The 23,713-nt window shown below is 37.8% G+C and overlaps 1 protein-coding gene across 5 annotated transcripts in view; it reads left to right on the top strand.

The window, feature by feature from the left end:
- The window catches only part of PPP3CA (protein phosphatase 3 catalytic subunit alpha), a 324,510-nt gene that overhangs the window by 220,526 nt on the left and 80,271 nt on the right, over positions 1 to 23,713 (top strand). The window lies entirely within an intron of this gene.

Here is a 23,713-nt window from a genome sequence, read left to right on the forward strand (position 1 = left end):
AAAAAGAGAAGTCAGAAATAAAAGAGACAGCGTAAATAATTGATGGACCTTGATCCTTGAGAAATTAAGCATGGAAACATGGTAGACTAATAAGGTTAAGGTAGAAAGAAAGACCTAAGTCCAGAGGGAAAGCAAACAGTATGGGTGAGGAAGGAAAGAGTCAGAAAACAGAGAATGTGTTTCCCTGCTGGCTTTCTCTCTTCACTTGTGAGGTAGAAATTGAATCTTGTTCTGAGAGTGAAGACTTAAAAGGTGGCCAAGAAAGCAGGAGATGGTATAGAAACATCCAGAAGGGGTGGCTGGGAAAGAGAAGGGAACAGAGGCAAAGTAAACTATTATAACCAGATCAAGTAGTGGGGCCAAGGCACGTTATCAAAGACATCTCCTACAGCCAAGCTCCAGGGGATGCCATACTTCCCCAGCTGTGTAGTGTGGCCACCCTGATCGTTAAGTATTAGCAAGGTACTCCTTAGCTGCCTTTCTGTGGAAAATTGGATTTTGTAGGCAGATTTCTAGGTTTATTTCTAACGTAAATTTGCTTACCTGAATGTATTATGAAAGTTTTTCTTTTTTTAAAATTTTTAAAAATATTTATTTATTTTTGAGAGAGAGACAGAGCATGAGTGGGGGAGGGGCACAGAAAGATGGAGACACAGAATCTGAAGCAGGCTCCAGGCTCTGAGCTGTCAGCACAGAGCCCGATGCGAGGCTTGAACTCATGAACTGTGAGATCATGACCTGAGCTGAAGTCGGTTGCTTAACGGACTGAGCCACCCAGGCTCCCCTGAAAGTTTTTCTTAAAGGTGTTAATTTTGGTTTTAAAAGATAGGGTAGGTAGAGGCTGTGGGGCTTGAAATTAATGGAGGTTATGAATGTAGGCTGATTGTGCAGGGCCAGCCTCAGAATGGATGCTCAGGGAGCAGTAGGTATCATTATCATTATCATTATCCATTCTGAAAGTCTGTCATGTGTGTTTGGACCATGCTTAGCTTTCTCCTTTCTTACTTCTTGAGTGTTTAGATGGCATCACTATTTTCCTGTCACTTCCAGTTCACTAACCAACTCCTCGTTGTATGTCAAAATCCAGTATAGAGTAAAATGTTTACCCTAACTTTTTCCTCAAGCTCTCTGGGGTGAAATTTACAGCATGTCAAATTTAGTATTTTCTAATGCTTTGTTTCTAGGCCAATCCATGCTTACAAAGCTATTCAGGTAGTTGAAGCCTCTCATTTCAGATATATTTTTCTTCTAGGCTGATTTTTTTTTTTTGATGAGTACCTTCTTTACTTGACCAGATAACTTACAGTCAACTACAATAAATTCTGTGTTTCGGTGGGGTTGTTTTTCTGTTTACTTTGGTAACCCCCAATGATCTAAAATGATTGACATTTAATGATTTCATATTAAATTCCACTGGCATGTTAATGTTAAGTATCATTGTGCCACCAATCAGTGAAATCTATAAGATTATATTTACTGCTTGGTGCGATCACTGCATATTTAGCCCACGTGTCAATCATCCTCTAAATTCATTCATTCATTTATTCAATAAATGTTCTGAGCTAGTCACTAAGCGGTATGTTGAGGTATGGGAATTAGCAAAACAAAGTCTCTGTTCTAGTGGAGGAGACAAACAAACTGATACTTGGGAGTAAAAAATCCATTAAGTGCTACAAAGCCTGAAGAAGGAGAAAGGACAAAACATGTCCAGAAGGGCATGTGAGATGGAGAATCAGGAAAGGTCTTTCGGAGGTGATGGCATGTCAACGGGTGCTGAACGAAGTGAGAGAAGGGAAGAGCACGTGTTAAGACATTCTCCAGGGAGAGGAACAGCAAGTGCGAAGGCCGTGAGGAGCGGGTTGGCCTGATGTCCTTAGGAAAGAAAGGCCAGTATAGTTGAAACCAAGTAAGTACCCAGGAGAAGGGGAAGCCGAGGTTAAAGAAGGAGCTGGGGGACCAGAACTTTTAGGGCCTTGGCTTTCATGCATTGCAAATAGCATGCCACAGGGTTTTGAGCTGAGAAGTGAAATATTGGTGTTATGACATCTTGAGATTGTATTATTTCTGTCCCCATGATGTCGTAGCCTCTCTTCTGGTCATGAGTACCAAATCAAAATTGCTGAGTATTTCATGAAAATGTTCTCCTAGGGAATGATGTCTCAGATAGCTTAAGCTCAGCTCTGTAAATCTACCCATTTTTATTTACTTCATACGCATAGAATGCTAGAAACAGGTAATATTGTTTCTATTAAATTTGATCATATGTTGTAAAGAAATGTGTGTTTCTGCTTAGAGAGATAACTGGACCCCTAACTCCAGGGCTACGTACGCTTAATTGGAATACTTTAGAAACTGCGGGGCATCTATGTGATGAAGTTGGCATCATTTCACTGTGTCCGTAATACAGTGTTTGTGTGCTGCTCACAGATTCACTTGGCTTTTACTGAAAGTGACTTTAAAGAAAATGGCAACTTGAATTCTTTTCTTCCCAGATGAGAATACAAGGTATAGCGTATTTTTTCTTCACATTATTTGGAATCTCATCCTTAACGCATCTTATCCAGAGAAGACTATACTGAAAAGGGGAAGAAGAGGGACAAGGGAAGTATCCTCGGTATCTAATAGTGCATGGTTCATGTTCTAAGTACCTCTGAGGAGAGCTGTTCCAGTCTGCCAACACACATCTGTCACTAATGTGACCAGGCGTCTGCACGGGCATGCATTTGTCTGCTGAGATCTACGTCTGAAACGGGTAATATTTTGCAAAATGAGAATATTATTAAGTCATTAGTGCTGAACTCTGCCACTGGAACTCAGCATGGGCGTACCCTGAAGTCCAAGTTAATTTGAAAAGTAAGTTGCAAACAGAAATATAGCATGAGTTCTACTTCGCTGAAGACAAATGAACATTTTTATAAGTAATCTCCTTCAGCAAACTGCTATAAAATGAGGTTTGGCTAATTATCAGTTACTTTGTAAAAACTGCCCTGCAAATAAATAGCTTACAATGGGGAATTCTTCCTCCAACCATCTACCTCTAGTCAAAAAAACTTAGTAAAATGTGAAAGTACTGTGCAAAATCCATTGGAAAAGTAATGCAAGAGACATAATTTGTGACAAAAACCTAGACTTATACAATAATGTTGTGCTGCTTGGAGGCTTAAACATACCATACAAGAAAACGAAATTTTAAATACTTTAAAGAATTAATAGTATTTTCCTATGTACATTAGTTATCTTTACAAGTAGTAGGAGTTGTTGAAACAAATTTTCAAATCAAAACCAGCAGAAAACAGAATGGAGTTTCTCAAAGCCTTTTATTTGTTCAGTAGTTATAGGACAAAACAAACAAAAAACCAAAACTCTGCTTTGGGTAAAGAATCTATTCCATTTCTGTGTAAAAATGTCAGGACTTGATTCGGTTCACTATTTCTTGGTTTATACCTAAAGCACTGTTTACACATTTGCCATATTCTTTGTAGGGATTCAGCAAAATATGAGCTCCCACAATGAGCAAACACAAGGCATGATATTGGATACTGCAGGGAACACAGAAAGGATGTCTTTGTCCTCTAATTGCCTAATCAGATTTGGGATGTGTGAACACTGCTTTACTAGGAATTAGGAGTCCTGTCACTAACCAGTTAAATCTCCTTTAACAGACCATCTAAATCAAAGACTCACTTTCCACCTTCACATAATACTTAGACTATGAAAAGCTTTCTTTAAAAATGTTTTCCATGGGGCACCTGGATGGCTGAGTTGGTGGGGCATCAGACTTGGTCTCAGGTCATGATCTCATGGTTGGTGAGTCTGAGCCCTGTGTCAGGCTCTGTGCTGACAGCTCAGAGTCTGGAGCCTGCTTCGGATTCTGCCTCTCTCTCTGCCCCTTCCCCTCTCATGCTCTTTCTCTCTCTCTCTTTCTGTCTCTCTCTCTCAAACATAATAAATAAACATTAAAAAATGTTTTTCATATGTCAGATATTCATATCATTTCACATCATGCATATCCTTTCACTTCATTTCAGTTTTCATGTCATATTATTTATAATATGAAATTACTAACCTGTGTGGTTACATTTGCAGCCTTATATATATGTAACCTTTTACATAGGTAACCTTATAACTCTGTATACAGTTGGATATGTAACCTTATATGTAAATACATAAAAGTTACGTATGTATTTATTACAAGTATAGAATGAGTAGTAAAAAGAGCAGGCAGAAAAAGATTTTAACAAGTGAGAGTGCAAAGTGGAATGCTTTTGTTATGGCAATGGCTACATTTGTATACACTAACTATATGTCAGATGGTATGTGTGATGACTAGGTGATGTCACTCAGTAAGCCAATGAGTAGATGTCTTCTCCCTGTTTAGCTTCTTGAGGTGCAGTCAGTTGTGCAAAAATTATGCAATCAGTGGCAGTAAAGCCAAGATGTGAATCAAGTCAGATAAACACTGGGCCCACACACCCAACCACCGCACCAAATGCTTCTCAAAGGGATTGGCTGGAGTTGAAGCCAGAGAGGTGGGATGGAACCAGACTGTCATGAGAGGAAAGGATATGGAGGGGAGGGGGGGGTGTCATGATAGGAAGTTGGGATTTATTTTTTTAGGCAAAAGGCAACCAGCGATGATTTCTGCCCAGAGAATTGGCATGGTAAAAGCAATGTTTTAAGATTAGTAAGATCTCAGCTTCACAGAAGTGGAAGTACAATTGCTCATTTATTAATGAACTGTTTTATGTAACACAGAATGAGGAAGACAGAGCCCTTGCTGGTTTGAGTTTTTTATTTGTTTTGTTTTGTGGGAGGTATTTTTTTTTTCTTTGAGGACTGACAGCTGTGAGTTATAATGAGCTTCCCAAATTTATACATGCCTATTCTCAGCCGGTGGAGAGTAGTAAATTGCTCTTGTTCTCATGACACATTTAGATTAGAAGAAGAGGTGGGGGGGGGGGGTGGGCAGGTAGTGCTGCATCGACTAATTAAAACTAATGTGGGGTGGGGCGCCTGGGTGGCCAGTCGGTTAAGCGTCCGACTTCAGCCGGGTCAGGATCTCACAGTCGGAAGTTCGAGCCCGGCGTCAGGCTCTGGGCTGATGGCTCAGAGCCTGGAGCCTGTTTCCGATTCTGTGTCTCCCTCTCTCTCTGCCCCTCCCCCGTTCATGTTCTGTCTCTCTCTGTCCCAAAAATAAATAAACGTTGAAAAAAAAAAAACTAATGTGGGGTGATGAGCCTCCGAAAAGAATAAGATCAGCAACAGGGAAAAGAAAAAAAAGAAATAGCACATAGGCAGGTACCTAAACCGGGGACGGTGGTGGCTCAGCTCTCCCAGAGGGCTTCAGCTTCCCTTGCTCTCAGAAGCCCCTCGCCTTTGGTTTGCTTGGGTGGGGGAGGCAGTGTGACAGTGAGGTGGTCCACAGTGCGCTGTGGAAATGACAGGACTCCCAAAGCCATACCCGAGAGGTATGGCACAGACATGTTTCTGTGGCTTCTCACACCAGCTGGGCACCTGCCGACGGCCAGCCTTGTGATTCCTCATTTACTCTGTTCTTTCGGTTGCATTTCAAGGCATGATTTCATTCAGATCACCCGTCCCTTCCCCATCTTGCCTTTTTAATTGCTTTGGGATGAAATAATCATAGGTTCTAAAAGTCATTTAGCAGTCCTCTATTCTAGACAATGCTGGAAAATCCCCTTTGTAATATAATATGCCTGCCAACACTTATTCCAGTAAGGAACCCCTTTTTCAATTAAACACAGGGGCACCTATTAAGACAGACACTTCCTTACATGTGAGGAAAGCTACAATATAATCATCAAGCAACATCCTATTTCACCAATTCTAAAATGGACTCTTTTCATATTTCCACCTCTCTGACATTTGCCTGGGTCTTAGACTCACTGTTGGTCAAACAACAGCCATGATAGAGGGGTCATTGTCTGCTCGTGCACTAGCTCAGGCACAGCTGCTTATCTTGTCTGAGTTATGTGCATTGCTAGAACTGCATTGTTAAGTTTAGGTGCTGTTTACAGTGTCTTCAAAAATATTACTTGACATTGAAACTAAATGTTATTGTATAGAAAGGCAGAGAAACATGGCAGCGAGGTACATACACATTTAATATAGAGAAGAAAAGATTCATTATTGGACAACTGTCTGCAATTACCTATTTTCACACTAAGCAAAAGCCTTGGGCTTTACAGGACCTGAGAAATTAAGATTTCAGTAAGCTGATGAGGCTCAGTACATTTTCTTACCGACGTAAAAGCAGAGGACTGCCTATCATACAGCCAACAAGAAAGTTCAGCAACAAAATCCTGGTTATAATACTGGAACATTCCTTTAAAAAACAGCGCATCGTGAACACTTCTGATAGCATAAGTAGAGATATTTAGTGGAAAAGCCACCAATGGTGCTGGTTTGAGAAAGGATTCTAATGAGTCGAGCTCAGTGAGAGGAAGGTGTAGAAATATATTATTCAAAATTTCTCTTACAAAGTATAAGATAAAGGTTGTAAGTGGTAAGAAAACTGTTCATTATTTGTTTAATTTAGTAATATTTATTTACTTATTTTTAATTTAGTAATACTTAAAATATTAGTGTAGCTTGTGACCAGCTTAAGGTCATTGACTACGGTAATGATAGCCACAATTCAATATGCGTTTAATCCTCTGTCCTGGAAAGTGACATATTATTATTTCAGTTTTATAGAGAGAACACTGAAGAGACTAGTCAGTATCTTAGGAAATTAATAGCTGGTTGGTGGTAGCTGCCATTTGAAGCAGGATTCAAGCTGTTTACCCAAAATAAGTGTCTCCGAGTGAAGAGAATCCTTAATCAAAGAGAAGAAAATGAAGGGAGGACACCGGGATATGAAGGAATAACAATAGCAACGTGACGCCTCACACCTGATGTAAATATATCCTGTGTAGGTGAGCTCATTACACTGCAGTATTAGCCCTTCCATTCTGACCTGTTCTCTTGTTAGCTACGATTCTTTTTTCTTTTTATAAATGGACAAATAGGCTCCCTTTTAACTTTCACTCATTTGCCTTTATTCTACCTTCCCAAAACGCAGAGAAAATAAGCCTAATGTTTCATCTGTAAAAGCCTTTCAAATACTTGAGAACAGTTATTATGTTGCCTTTTATTTTTTTCCTGGACCGAGTAGCTCCTGTGTTTCTTCTAAAACATGTTTTCAAGGTCCAAAATAATGTTTAGTGTATTCCTTTCCGGCACTGTGTTTTGTTGTTGTGTGATTAAAAATACGGAGTTCAGAATGAGCCACTGCATTAGGAGTTTGAGCACAGACATGCACACGTTGAATCTGCAGTCAACTGAAACTTCTGGGATTACTTTCCAAGGTAACGATCAGGAACCCCGGCTCCCCACATTTGATTTGTTAAGAAAGATTCTCATGTCATGTCTCAGGGCATATATCCTCACTCTTACTGGAGAAGGACAATTCGGAAACAGTTGCAGCCCAGACATGTGCATGTGGAGGATGGTTCCCCATGAAGACTCATGCCATGGTGGCAGGAAGGCCCGTTCACGTGGCAGAGATGTGGTGGCTGACATGAACAGGCGTCCTGAGTAGCATGGGCCCCACAGTGAGACGGCCTGGGTTTGAATTTCAACTTTGCCACTGACCGGCTTGAGTGACCTGCTTAAGCTGCCTCAAGACCCCATCTGGAAAATGAGGATGTGCAAGAGTACCTACCTCCTACGTTTACTTCAGGATTAATTGAACATAAGTATTTTAAAATGCTTAGAGACACTGCTCGGCACATTTCAATAACTCAAAACGGTCACGTATGTGCACGGGCACATGCGTGTGTGTGTGTCAGTCAGTAGAACTCAAATAATTGAGCAATAAATCTCGTATATTAGTTTCCTGGGGCTTCCATAACAAAGTTCCACTAACTGAGCTGCTTAAAACAACAGAAATTTATTGTCTCACAGTTCTGGAGGCTAGAAGTCTGAAATCAGGATGTTGGCAGGTCCCTGTTTGTTCTGAAACCTCTAGGGGAGACCTTTCCCTGCCTCTTCCAGCTTGCGGTATCCCCAGGCCTTCCTTGGCTTGTGGCAGCATGACTCCAGTCTCTGCCTCTGTCTTTATATGGCCTCTGTGTCTCTGGGTCTAAATTTTTCTCTTCGTATAAGGACACCGGTTACACTGGTGTAGGATTAGGCCCCCCCTAATGGGGTATGATCTCATGTTAACCTGATTACATCTGCAGAGAGATCCTATTTCCAAATAAAGTTACATTCAGAGGTACCAAGGGCTAATATTTCAACATATCTTTTGGGGGGACACAATTCACCTCATAATATCTGGTAACAGAGAAGTTCAAAACAGAGGAACTAGGTATCCAGAAGCAAGCAGAGTTCAACATTAGGGGCCTGGGATAGATCTAAGAACAGGTGATATTATGGAGTTTAATGAATGAATAGGCATTAGAGGTTTCTGTGAATAAGTAATATAGCCAAAACCGAGCCTCGGGGCTACGATAAGGGAGAACAAGATTTCAGGTCCCTGGGGAGGCAAATCGAGACCCAAATCCTAGAGGACCTACAATATTGAGCGAGTTACTAAGATATAAACCCAGTGCTCTCTTCGGAAGCACATATACTAAGATATCAACCCCAAACTGGTATTGAGGATCCTGTTCACTTTTGGAAGTGCCTCTCCTCAAGCGTGGAGTAAGTAGTGTCTTGACGAGCCTGAAGTATTCATATGGCTTTAACAGCCTTCGTGGAAGAGGCATTGTAGATTTTGATTGCATGGCCAATTTCCAACATAGATGGATTTTGCTTATGTAAGATGCGTTTGAAGTCTCCTAGGGAAGAGGATGTTTTTATTTTCTGAATGGAACACAACTAAGAGCTTGCTCTATATTATACATTGTCTGCTCTTGAGAACTGTACTGGTGGCTAAGTAGGAGTTTGTTAGATCTATAAAGTGTTTAAAGATACCATAAATAAAAGGTACATCATACATAGAGGTTTATTAGGCTCATCCACGTGTTTGTACCGTCAATATTTCCAGAGTAACCAGTCTTGATTTCCCACATAGAAGATTTGGACTGAAAGTGAGAATCAATATGGCCGAAGTACTAAGAAACTCATCTCTGTTGTGTTTTAGTCAAAAAGTCTTTTGTAAATACCATATTAATGACAACTGTGGAAAGAGAAATATGGAAAGTGTGCTTAACGTAGAATTTTCTAATCCTTACAGGAATTGGAATCAACGAAGATTAGATCATCCCCTAAGTGGGTTTTTATATAGTTGCTTCGTTTCCAGTTTTCCATGCCTTTCCAACACTTGATCTTTGTATGAAAACTGCTGCCATCTTCAGAGACATGAGTCATGGTACTTAAAATGTTTTCACCATATTTTAGACATCACAGGATACAGTAGGAGAAGAGTAGAGTCTTGGCATCCACAATTTTTTACATTCTAAGCCTTGACCTTTCACAGTGGTTCATTACACGTTTAATTTAGCTCATGCACTGGGCTAGCAGATCCTTCTGTGTCTGAATTTCATTTTGGCTTTTTTCTTTTTTTTAAGTACTGCATGTATGTTCACCTGTGTGTGTGTGTGTGTGTGTGTGTGTGTGTGTGTGTGCTATGTGTGTATATTTTTCTGTGAAAAAAAGAAGTCCATAAAAAGATAGCCAATTCCATTGGCAGTGAGAAGTGATGGGGCAATGACTATAACAAGAAAGAAAGGCTTTAGATAAACTCAGTGGGACATCATCTTCTTCAGGGATTTAGGTCTGTAATATAAATGAATTCATCACAAACCCTGTGCAGATACAAGATAAAGTGAATATTAAACTGCAACTGTTGCAGTGAGTTGTCCAGGTCTTGCCAACATTGCTCAAATAAGGACTTAAAACTAGTAAAGGCTACTGAAATGATCTTTAAGGTAAACTGAAGTACAAGAATTTCAACTTTTTTTTTTTGAAAGACAAAATCCCTTTTTGAATTTTCCTAGAATACTTTTATCATCCCCATTCCTTTTATATGACAGACTTCACCTTCTCCGGATGGCAAGTCAGGGTGGGCACATGACCCAGGACTGGCCAATAGGTGTGCACTGTTCCCTGGACACAGTGGTTGAGTCTTGATTGAGCAGGGGAAATTCAGGGGGCAGTTATTCCATGGCTCAGTTTGGCTGGACTTGGTGAATCCACCTCTTAAATCAGCATGCTGGCAGGACCTGATTTGGAGGGTGCTTGGAGTAAGTCTAACTGCAGTAGAGAAAACAAGACCAACGAGTGCGCAGAGCAGCTGATAAGAGAGTGAGAGTTAGGGAGGCTTTGTATAAGCCCAGATCCACTTGTGCCGGAAACCAGTGCTCACGCTTTACTGCATTTCATGGGGGAAATAATATGCTTAATCACATTTGTGGATTACAGGATTTTCAGAGGTGTTGGGAGGAGATCCTTCGTGTGGCTTAAGGTTCTACCTTATCTTCTACTTTCTCACCTGTATGCAAACAAACATTTCCACCTCATTGTTATCTTGGAGGCTTTGATGAATTCTGATTCTCTGTATTTTAAAACACTCAAAACTCTTTGCTTCATTTTAAATACATTATATTTACAAATGGTGGAAAGCATTGTGAATTCAGAAACCTGTAAATGTTAAGTTACTTTAACAATGAATATCAGTTAAGGGACTTTATAAATGATGGGATTTAAAAGTGTGGTAATAAAAATGTGCTAGTGAACATAAAAATTGTAATTTCTATATAATCTATTCATGTGTAATTTCTAATGTAAATATCTTCAGTTATTTTGTTCTGATTCAGTCACGTTGTGTAATGAGGTAAATAAGAAAGCAATGTCACCTGGCTTGCACTTTGCATCTATAGGTGTAAAATTGGGACTATTACCCTTGACCTAGCATTAAATGAAAGAAAGCAAATTATTAGTGTAAGATATACAAAACTCCTTATTGAGATTGAAGCCAGTGATATTTTAACTTTGAAATGTTGTTGTAAAACACTTATTAAAGGGAGGGCAGGTCCAATAAGTGGAGTTGACGAGAACTCTGGTATTGTAAAGATAAGGAAATTACCTAATGTTGAGTTACTAACCTGTTCCAGTCATTACATTATCAGATTTAATCTTCACAACTGCTGGGTATGATAGCTGCTACTGTCCTTATTTACACATTAGGAACTTGAAGCTTAGAGAAGCTGAGTAACTTTACTAGAGGTAAAATACAATCTTTGTCCTGCCCAGATTCCTTTAATGGCTCCTCTTTGGATGAAGTTCAAACTTCCTAACTTGGATGAAAACACCCTTGTTCACTGGTCCATGGTAATCTTGATAGCTTCATCTCTTTTCATGGCTTACCTAGACTCCAAATCCATAGATCTGCTTTCACTTCCTAAAATATGTCCTGAGCTCTTCTTCTGCTGTGAGCCATAGTCCCTGTCCCTGTGCCCCAGCATTCTGTAACTAACTCCTCCTAATTATTCCAATTTCAGCTTAAGTACCACATCCTCCAGGAAACTTCACCAAGTTTACTATGCCCATTTCATTGTTTGTTCGTTCATTCATTCATTCATTCATTCAGTGAATATTTTTTGAGGATTCCCTAAGTGCCAGGCACTATCCTAGGCACTGGGGATACCACAGTGAACAAAGAAGGAAAAAATCTCTGCCGTTATATCTTGTGCTCCAGGACTGTTGCTTTAGTTCATTGTCCTTCATTACATGCTTACTTCATGAGAGCATTAGTTACATTTAAGTTCTTTTACATTCTTAGGGTTCAACACAATGAGATATTGTAGGAATGTTTTCGGCATTTATTATTTATTGAATCAGGGCATACATGAATAACTTCATTTATTATATAGTTTTTAATGGTCATATAGAAATATAAAAAATTCTATTTGTCCTCTTTGATATTGTCACACTGCCACCATTGTAATATCAGACCTCATTGTCTTGTGACTTAATTATTGCTGTGAACCTCTTATTGAAAACAACATGGCTTTCAGTTTTTCTACACCATTGCATTCTCCCTAGAGTTTCCAGATTTATCTGCTTAAATTAATGGGATAGTTCTCCTTTTCTTTAAAACATCACATGCTGGAAAGAAAAAACAAACAAACAAACAAAAAATCATGTACTGGAATCCAAGGCCCTTCATTGTCTACTGTCACCTTTCTAATCTAATCTATCTCCTCTGTTTCACATATACCCTCTGATCAATACAATTTTTTCTTTCTGCAGTCCACTTACTCTGGTTCATTTGTATCTTCATAGCTAAAAATCCTTTCCTCTTACTTAATGAATTAATTAATTCTTACTTAATTCATTACAAATTTTTATCAATACTACAAGTCACTTCCCTTTGGTTAAGTCTTCCTTGATAATGTCAGCTAACCTTCATTTCCAAATTTTTGATTTTCTGTAAGATTTCTGTCTATATCAGTAATATTTATAAAGAAATTTTAAGCAGTAGAATCTCGCACCCCACCCCCCTCCCCAACACAACACCTACCCCCCCACACAAAGAAACCTTACATGGAACGAAGTCCAAGGTATGAAAAATGCTAAGTGCAGACCTTATTGTTCTTACTGTTATAATGACCCTTAGCACTCCTCATGTACCCTTTTAGCTCTGCAGAACACATTTGAAGCCAGTGCGTGACCTCAGCCACAATGGTCTTTGCTTGCTCTTACTGTTAGCAAGGGAAAGGTCAAAAGTGGTCAGGATGACTTAGCAGTGCAGAGAGGAAAATCACTTACTCATGAAACAGAAGGAAAGAGCCATACTTGCCATGCTGGCCGCAGCACACATTGCACGCCTTATGTGTTTGGCTTCTTACTACTTCCCAGGTAACATCTGTAGGTCAGAGAGAGTAGAGTTGATTTTATCCTGTCTCTAGTTCTGAGACATTCGAAGTGTTAAGGAGCCTCTAGACTGGGCCCCTCTGGAACTGTTTTAGCCATCTACATTTCACAAGTCTAGAAGCCACAGAGTGAAGATCATGGTCACAGATCAGTGTTTTCTTACTGCTGACAGGTCAGATCAGTAGCCGTTAAGCAGTTGGAAGACCTACCTGGTCCTTATTCATCTGTGTTCGTCTTACATCCCAAGGAAGCTCTATGTTTCTTAAGGGAATTACTTGTATTTATATTCCTTTACTATGAAAGTACATATTATTCTTGAATTATTTCATACATCTATAAACTTGTCTTCCCATTATTGAAAGCGACTATTTTTTAATTCTCTGTAACATCTGTCATGTGGGAGGTATTTCATAACTACCTGGTAATTAAGACTGAATAAAATATCCTAGTTTATGTAGTTAGCTATTATTTGGGATTTTAGACAATTTGCCCACTCTGACATGTGAACTCTCTTATAAAGTACCAAAACACCACAGAAGAAGTCAAGTGTTCTTTTGAAAAACAGTTCAATGTGCGACATGACTAACAAAAAAGAGACACAGTGTTAAAAAACAAAAAAACAGCCCCATATGTATTAAGAACACTTAAAATTTTTGTTTCAAGTACCTTAGATAGTGAATGTAGATGATGGAAACAGTTCTGGAAATTTAGTAAAGTAGGTTTATAAGGAAATATAACTTAAAATTATGTGATTTATATAAAACAAACTTTTCCCTAGTAAAAATCAGTTTAATAACTCACAACATTATGAAAATTTTTCACTTTTTAATTTTTTCTGTTTTGTCAAGGGAAAGAGAAAGAGTTGACTGATAATCTTGATTGATCTTTTTAGCAATTCAAATATATAACAAACATTCATCATTTTTAGTCGATAAAAGTAAGACTAAATTTGAAATTATGATTACTAATGAATCACAAGTTATGATGAGTTAACAGCAGTGGTTTTACATTTTCCAAATGCCTGCATTAGTTTGCCAGGACCCCCTCAGTTTATGTGCCATATACAACATGTTAAGCAAACATGAGTTTTGCATAATTTAATTAGATGTTTGTCAAATGGTGAAGAAAGCACAAATGTAAGACATGATTCATTCTCACATTGGTGACAAGCACAACATATATAAAGATAAAAAATATACAGAGATACTATGAATGCTGTGATTTAAGTCAATGTAAGACTGCGACCCCAGTTTGTATTCCTAAAGATCAATAAAATTGATGATTTGTATCACAGTGAAATATAATCAGCTCCATAAGAGGAATCTTCGACTTAATGGATGTTAGTTCTGATATAGAAACTTGAAATTAATTAGCACAAGTTTTATAATGTTTAAACTGATACCTCCTTTGGATAAACAAACCAATCTCATACTTTCTTAATGTAATTTGAAATCTCAACATAAAAACGTTAAAAAAACTATATGTATTTTCATCTTGACACTTATTTAGAGAAAACACTATATACACTCCTGCTTCTCTTAAGAAGTTTGACAGATGGCAAAGAGGCAATGATAAATAAACGTTTATGGGGGAACTAACTCTTAAGCCCGTATTTCTTGACTAGAGAATGTTCAGAAGTTTTAGAATGGAGAGGGAAATACTTGGATGCCATTTCAATACCATTTTGTATGTGTACATTTTCTCAAGTATGCTCTAAAGTTCTGGAGACCAGATTTCATGCCTTTCGCTTCTTTATTGTCCCAGTATACTGTAGCACAAATAAGTCATCCGTCTTTGGTGACATTTATTCATCCTTTTAAAATAGTATGTGTAGTAAATATTTCACATTTTAGTGGTTTATTTTTTTCAGGTATTTAACTGAATTAATAATTCTAGAATATCTGAGTGAAAGATAGATGGGGGATTGGTAGATTAAGGAAAACAAGGCAGAATTAAGAAATAGACTTATTGCCTTTGTCAGAATTATTTTCCAGAGATTGTGTTCTTAACTAATTTTCAATGAATGTGTTCTAACATGTATGGGTTGCTCATACATTTTTAACAATTGGCCAGTTAAGAATTAGAAATTCCGTTTCCAAATATGCTACTGGTAACAAGTAAGCTTATATATTTTTACCAAAGAAATTTAATCCTTATTTCTATTAAGTCATTTAAGTATTGTCATTTAGGAATAGCACTTACTAGGTTTGTTCGCTTCATAGTAGGCATAAATAGAACTGCCTACCTGAAAGTCAGTGCTAGGTAAAAAGCCCTTTACTGATAACCCCACTGCCTGTAATTGCCAAATTAATGATGGATATGTGGACTTTAGAATTAAATATCAGAAGCTTGCTTTCCTTGAGTTTTTAAAATATTAGAAGCAAAATAATCTTTCAAATTGCCCAAATTTGAGGAGTATCCTAATAAGAAGAAATGACTCACTTATTCCCCACTTAGAAGATTTTTCTTAACTGAGTTTTCCAGAAATCTACGAAGAGTTGTTTTGTTTTATTTTGTTTTTTAATCCATTTGGCGAAATACCTTACATTTCTTCTATTTACTATGTCACTTTCAGCTTTTAAAACATTACTGCCATTACACAGCCGTGGAACAGAGTGGTCTTGTAAATGAGCTTTGCTACAAAAGAAAATGAGACTAACTGGAAACTGACCATGGTGCTGCTATTTGCTGAAAGATTGGTAATATCACTCAAGCCATTTGGAGTTATTTCCACTCTAAGAAAATGGAAATTGTAGAGCAGGAGACCTAGTCGATTTGATTTCAGCCTTAAGAGCTTTCAATATATGATAGCATACATTTGGATAAAAAGTGGAAAAAATAGAACAACTTTTCATATATTTTATTTATGGCTATGTTGAGTTCAGGTCCTTAGATCATCTATCTAAATCTGGCAAAACATTCAAGATATTTCTTAGGCGGAAAACCTCTGGAAGAGCTGCCGTGCCTATTTCGCATTGTGTTAGTACACTAGATGGGCCACGGCCTGCTAAGCTTTTTTTCTCCCTCATGTACTTCCTTTAATTAAACAAAGCATATAAAATAAGGTCTAGTGTGAAGTCCCCTGTAGATGAGGCATCTGAGACCTCCTACAAAGATTAAATACCTTGTCCTGGTAACACAAGTGGCAGTTTTCACAGCAAGACGGTGAAAGCATAAGGAAATGTAGTAAAAAAGGATAAAGTGTGAATATATATGGAAAGTATACATAAAGTATACATATTTAGGAATATGATATACATATTGAGAAAAGCAAATTGGAAGAATTTATGCATTCAATAGAGAGTAAAGCTGATTCAGGGAGAATAAATAAGATAATAATTAACCAAGAAGCCATCGTTCATTGACTTAGGCCCATCAGGAGGAATACACACACAAAACAAAAAACCAACAAAGAACAATTATGAAATCAAGACATCTAGCTTTGTAGTCTGTGTACTCATTACACTGTACTGCCTCTTCTCAAGGATGAAATAACACACCCAGGAAAAAAGCAAAAAGCCAGAACTGAAAGAATACTGTGACCACAGCTATCAAATAGTTAAAAAAACAAAAAAACAAAAAACAAACTCCAGAAATACACAATTGGAAAGCCCAAAATGGGAACGCTAAGGCATAGATCTGCAACCCCTCCCCCACCCATCTGGTTACTGTAATGAAAGTTCATGTTTCAGGGTCCTGGAGGGAGTGCATTGGGTTTTAAAACCTGGGATCAGTATTTCAAAAAGTAAAGAAAACAGTCATTCATTTACTAATCATTCTGCTTATGTAGAATAAGTACATGAGTCATCAAATTTATTTATATGTGGCTTAAGTTATATCAACTCATGGTGTTCATCCAATACTTTTGATTGGTGATGAAGATAAAGGCGTAGTGAACTACATAATGTAAATACACATGTCACATAACTGATAGTTTCCAGGTCTGACCAAACTTGGACACATGAGTAGAATGATGACAAAATGTAATTAAATAATCCTGTAAATATTATACATACTTATTATTGTTATTAGTCACTAGTGTCACAGCCATGACCATGACTTATATAATTCCATAACGTTGTCATGAATTTTTAATAATTATGCATCTTGTTACAATATGTGGATTGTTGCTGAAATGGAAAAATAGTGGTAACAGTTAAAACAAATACATTCTTGTTTCATAATTGAAGTCTTCAAGTTAACAAAATCTAACGAAGCGTTCAACTCAGGAAGGACAAAAATATATATCAAACAATAATTTCAGTGGAGAGAGCACTTATTTTTAGGACAAAAACATAAATGTCAATAATTTATTTTTCTATAGATTAGAATATACTGTGTACATACTATGGTGTTGTGTATGTTTAGTCCTTTTATGCCATCATTTAAAAATATAGACTATTCCAGTTCTTTCCATTGGATTATAGTTATAAAATGAGATTTAGGGGAAATGGAGGAGTTAGTACTGGATTGTTACTTTTAGAATCTACAATATATTCCAGTCATGTCTTTTCAGTTGTCCGGTTATATTTCTCATTATCTCTGGCAAATAGGTAGTTTATTTATCTTCATAACACAGCATCATAAATAGAAAGAAAGTGTGTGTAGTTATTGCTATTAATCTGCCCTGGTGCCATTATTATTTTGTATTTAATTTCATAGCTTTATTTTTTGTTTAAATTATTGAAGTTTCAGTATTGGGAAAATTGGTATTCGATTTAGAGACTTTTCATTTTTGTTTTCTACTATCAAAACCTGAGTGCCCTGGTTAAGAATTCATATTTTGTGTTTTATAAAGTGCTTAATGCATGTTCAACATTTGAAAAATAATATTTACTATGGAGAAAATATTATTTTGAAGTATACATCTGGAGTGGATTAGACTCCTTTGTTTTTTCTTGTTTCCTTTATTTTACAGTTGATGAAAGTTTTCAGCAATAAGTGAATGCCATAAAACTCACTTTTATGTTCGTAATTGCCTGATTTCAGAAGTTTACACACTCTGCTAATGAATGACACAAATTCAAGCTGGCTGGTTTGTACTTGAACTTATTTATCATTCATGAAAGGTTGCCTGAGCCTGGATTATCAACAGGGGGAAACAGATAGGTACTTGGGGTACCTTGTGGTACTTGTGGTCTTTAACCTGTAACAAACCTCCAAATGCAACATCTTTCTCTGCAGAATTGTAAATGGTGGAAAAGTATAAATTGCGGCTGACAGAAGATTCAAAAATCAAACCAATAAGTTTAGTAGATTAATCCCCTCATGCTGAGAATTAGACATGTTAGTTCCTTAACATTACAAATGTTATTGTCTTGGGAAAATGTGGCTATTATGGAAAAAAATATTGGGTTGAAGTCAATGAAGCTGAAAGTACAGTGGAACTCTGATGGTGAAAATTGCTGTGCGAATCAGTAACGTCTTTTCTAAAAGAAAAATTATAAACTGTTAGTTTAGTATGAACTGGAAAAACTTGTATAAGAAGTTACTCTACTTAATTCAAGTCTTCCCAGATGATAAAAGACAGTCTTTTGGCGGAACTAAATGGTCCTTATAGAAAAATAAGGAGTCAAGAATTCAAAGTACTTGACTTCTAAATCACGATTTGGATGCAATTTTGAAATGCTGTTTGTCTGTTTTTAACAACTTACTCCTCTGTCCCCAAACATTCTAATTTGTGTAAGTTTTCTTTAACTTGGAATGCTATATGACATTATAAAATTTTTGTTTAGTGTAAGAAGTTGACCCAATGATGTTCTTTGATGGATTTTTTTTATATATATAGGCATGAAAACAAGACCAAATGTGTGAGTGTGAACATTAAATCAAAACTATTTTGGGGGCGCCTGAGTGGCTCAGTCAGTTAAGTGTCCTACTTCGGTTCAGATCACGATCTCACAGTTTGTGAGTTCAAGCCCTGCATCTGGCTCTGTGCTGACAGCTCAGAGCCTGGAGCTGCTTCAGATTTTGTGTCTCCCTCTCTCTCCGCCCCTCCTCTGCTCACACACACACACTCTCTCTCTCCTTATTTCAAAAATAAACATTAATTTTTAAAAAAAATAAAAAAAACTATTTTAAGTAGCTTTACATGAAAGTGTATATTTCATATTATATTTGCCAATATGACTCCTACTCAGGATGACAGTTTTGTCAGAGTCCTTTTCAAACTGTCAGTTGTATAGCAATTATACTGGGACCTCATCCTGGTGTGTTCAGTACTGTCTACTGTTTACATTTTTTAATGTAGTAATTTAATTGCCAATGTGAACTTAGAAACTATGGAATTCTTTGAAAAAATAATTAAATTATAATATGGACATACTTATTTGCTGATTCACTAATTTAATTATGGCATGCATACCTAATTATACATAGAATAGACACATGGTTTTTGTACCGAACATATATCCTTTCTAAATACAGTTTCCAGCATATTTCTAGGCAGGAAATGCAAGGCCTCAGTCCCTGGTCATGATGATCTCCCTCTCTCCTCTGCCTGAGATTATTTCCAAGAGCCTGTTTGTCCTTAATATGCTGGCCATTATCTTCTCTACTTACCAGTGTGCTGGTTTTAGGGACTCTTAGACTTGCTCTGTGACTGATTCATTGTCCAGCTTTTAGATTACAAGAATTTACTCAGCTAACTACAAAGAGTCTCTTGTCACTGCCCCAGTTGTTTATTGTACTTTCTCTGTAGCACTACTTTGCTGTCCTATACAGTGAGTAAGGTCTTGAACTTGTTAAATGACTCCTTAACTGCTACGCTGACCACTCATCTCCAAATAATTCCTCCTTTGTGGTGGGTAGTTTTACACGTGTGCACATGCACATGCATCTACACATACATATTTATATTTATATTTATATTTATATTTATATTTATATTTATTTACTTATATTTATATATACTTGAACTTTCAAGCCTTTGATTTCAAAGCTTCACAACTAGCTCTCCAGAAATGATATTAAGAATAAAAGCTATTCCCTTCCTTAAGCGATAAAGACAGATCCTCTCTGTATGTTATTCTCTGTTTTATACTTCAAAATGCTGTACTCCCCTTCAGAAGACTTAGATAAGAAGTTGGTACCACTCGGGTGTGAGAATCATTTCCAGTAAAGTTTTATTTTCAGTGCACTGAGAGTTATCGTGGGCAGGGAAGCAACAGTAAAAGGCAATTACTTAACAGTAATTGTTTGCTGAAGTATTACTTAGTGCTTGGTTATTTAGGCATAATTTATGTGTTTCCTGATAGTAGAAGAGCAAAAAGTAATAAATATGGAAGCATCACAGGATGTTGGTCACTCTTCCACCATTTAGTTGTACTGAGAATGTTAGAGTAGTCACTTGCAAAATCACGCAGTCAACCCCGCTTAGGGAAAAGAACCAAGAAGGTCACCAAATAGCTTTAACTGCTTAGTATACCTGCGCTGTATAAACTAATAGAGTTCTTGCCTCTCCAGTATAAAAACAAATGTAGACCTATAGCTTATAGGGGAAAAAACAGCCATCATGTTGTGGCACATCAGGTTACTCTTGGATAAGGGTATCCAAGTGAAATTAAAAAAAAAAAACAACTTTATGTTTTATTTCATTATCTTTGATGTGCTCATTTTATTAATTCCATAATTCTATGCATTGCTGATGGAAATATGTGCAGTTGTCTGAATAATCTATTGAAGACATAATATATATTTGGGGGAATGTTTAGCCAGATGAATGGATATTTTCATGGACATAGGAATGCTTTGAAAAATTTTAATTTTTTTAAGTTTATTTTAAGAGAGAAAGAGAGAGGGGGTGGGGAGAGAGAGAGAGAGATAAAGAGAGAGAGAGAGAGAGAGAGAGAGAGAGAGAGAGAGAGAATCCCAAGCAGATTCTGCACTGCCAGCACAGAGCCGGGTGTGGGGCTCAAACCCATGAACCATGAGATCATGAGCTGGGCTGAAATCATGAGTCAGAGGCTTAACCAATTGAGCTTCCAGGTGCCCCCAAGTAGGAATAATTTTATTACCTGTATTGCGTTTCTATATTTTTGGAGCCTTTTCAGTATGATAGGCCTTTCAGTGCTGGCCCCTAGTTGAGTACTCTGTCTGCCAGCAGTGTTCCATGGGGAATGACAAGAACATAATGGGAAGCTAGGGGATTGCAGGAAATAGGGCTATGTTGATGAAGAATAAGCTTGCCGTGAAGGTATAACAGAACTTGTCAAAGCCTGGCTGTTTTTTAGAAGTACTATTAAAACCAAGTGAGAGTGGAGATGAAAGGGCCCAGCCACCTGGAGAATTGGACAATGTGAGCAAACAAGACAGCTTGCCTCATTAGCTGGCATTTTTTATACTGGACACCAGTGTCTCGGGTACCCGAGAGGATGGTAGGTGGGGGCCACAGCATCATATAGAGGAAACTACCTGGCTATACCTTTCTCTTACCATCATGTAGAGGTAACCTTCCCTTCTGTGCGACGCCACCCGATATCCTCTTGGGTACCTAAATGTGGTCATCAGTTTCATCCTGAAATTTGATATCAAAATAGTGAATGTCCCCAGCTATTAGGATTTCAGGATAAATCTTTTATCTTTAAATTTTTTTTTCAACGTTTATTTATTTTTGGGACAGAGAGAGACAGAGCATGAACGGAGGAGGGGCAGAGAGAGAGGGAGACACAGAATCGGAAACAGGCTCCAGGCTCTGAGCCATCAGCCCAGAGCCTGACGCGGGCTCGAACTCACGGACCGCGAGATGGTGACCTGGCTGAAGTCGGACGCTTAACCGACTGCGCCACCCAGGCGCCCCAAATCTTTTATCTTAAAACTGAAATGCACAAGGTACAAGGAATAGATACATTCAGAAGCCCAAAGGAATTTTGCTCTTTGTTATCACTTTTCTCAGATTCATCTTTCTCCTAGGCTCGATCAAATACTCCTTTCAATATTATCCTTTCATGTCATAGGAAATCCTACTCTAACACCGACATGGAATTAGCATTGAAAGAAGTTACCTGTCAAATAGGTATCTCCCCTACATATAATCGCTGTGAGGGGAACCACACAAACATGCAGAATGAGGGCTGAGTGTGCCCACAAAGGCTCAAAAGTGTAACTCTCTTTAGTCTTACTGACTAGATAAAACTCGTCTAAGAGCTGGTTCTAAATATGCATCTCTGGAGATTTTTATTCATGGCCCAGGAATCTGTAGTTTCCAAACCTCCCATGTGTTTCTGATGTAGAACCAGGTAAGGAAACCACCATCAGATGCGTGGAGGTCCCACATTCTACTCCAGTCTCGCTGCACACTGGTTTGAAAGCTGTGACTTAAAAGGCTTAAAACAAGCATCTCAGACAAGTTGGAAGCTTTTGGCTTGCATCAGAGCTCACTCTGCAAACCTGTCATTCAGTCCTGTCAATCCCAAGGGCACCTCAAAATGTCTGACTCCTTGGGGCGCCTGGGTGGCTCAGTTGGTTAAGCATCCAACTTCAGCTCAGGTCATGATCTCCCGGTTCATGGGTTTGAGCCCCGCATCGGGCTCTGTGCAGACATCTCAGGGCCCGGAGCCTGCTTCAGATTCTGTGTCTCCCTGTCTCTCTGCCCCTCCCCTGCTTGCCCTCTGTCTCTCTCTCTCTCTCTCTTTCTCAAAAAATAAATAAACATTAATTTTTTTTTTAAATCTTTGACTTCTTAGTTAATGGGTTTCCAAATTTAGCACAGAGTAGGCCCAATGGAAGAATCCTGAGGTGGCACGTGTTTCTTGTGTGCCTACCAGGTGGGAGGTGCTGTTCTCAGCACTGCGGATCCAGTGACCAAGACTGGCAAGTTATACAACCTTACAGAGGTTATATTCCAATGAGAAAGGTAAGGGAAGAAACAGCAGACAAATTAATAACTAGATAATTCCTGATAGTGAGAAGTATTGTGAAGAAAGCCAAACAACTTAATGGGGTGAAGAATGATTTTGGACAGAGGCAACTCATTTAGTTCAAGAAAGACCCCCTTGTACCCGTGACTGGTGGATGAAAAAGAGTCAGCCTGTGGAAATCCAAGGAAGAAAGAAACTTGGACTATTTAAGATAGCGAAGACCCACATCTAGTGAACAAGAGGCGGGGGGTGGGATGGTGATAGACTAAAATGTTTTTATCTTAAATTGATTGCAGCATAGAATGGGTTACGATAGCATGCTCCTGATTTCCTGTTTGCTGATATATTCATTCTGTGAACTTCTTCGTGTTTGAGAAATAACTACATCATGTTCATCATTTAAGCATAAAATTGTAAAAAATTAAATATATACATGTATAAATACATAAAATATCAACGATATTATAACATGAAGATTGACAGCAAAAGCTTTGAATTAGGCAGATCCAGACTTAAACCCTGAATCATCCATATGTAATAGTGATCTTGCTTAACCACATAACCTCTCTTAGCCACACTGTTTCCTCATCTGTATAATGGGGATAATATTTACTTTTTAGGGCTTTGAAAGTAGTAAGTGAAATACTGAGTAATGAGTAAGTAAGTGGTTTTTAAAACGAGAGACTACATAGCTCCTTCAAGAAATTTGGTTTAAAGGAAAATGTGAGAAAGTTAAATATTATTTCCCAGTGTTTTTTGTACTATTTTACAGTGTTTTTTCCTTTTTCCAATTTTTTTCACTTTAACATTTGACATCAGAGTACATCTTACAAACAAAATGTTCTTTTATAATTTAAATTTAAATGGGAGGTTTTTTTTTCTTTCGTAGTGGTACATAAATTAATGGGGTTATAATTGATGCCAGTTTAGATTCAGTGAAATACAGTTTTTATGATACATATCAACTTTCT

The sequence above is a fragment of the Acinonyx jubatus genome, chromosome B1, assembly GCF_027475565.1.
Source record: "Acinonyx jubatus isolate Ajub_Pintada_27869175 chromosome B1, VMU_Ajub_asm_v1.0, whole genome shotgun sequence".
Taxonomy (NCBI): domain Eukaryota; kingdom Metazoa; phylum Chordata; class Mammalia; order Carnivora; family Felidae; genus Acinonyx; species Acinonyx jubatus.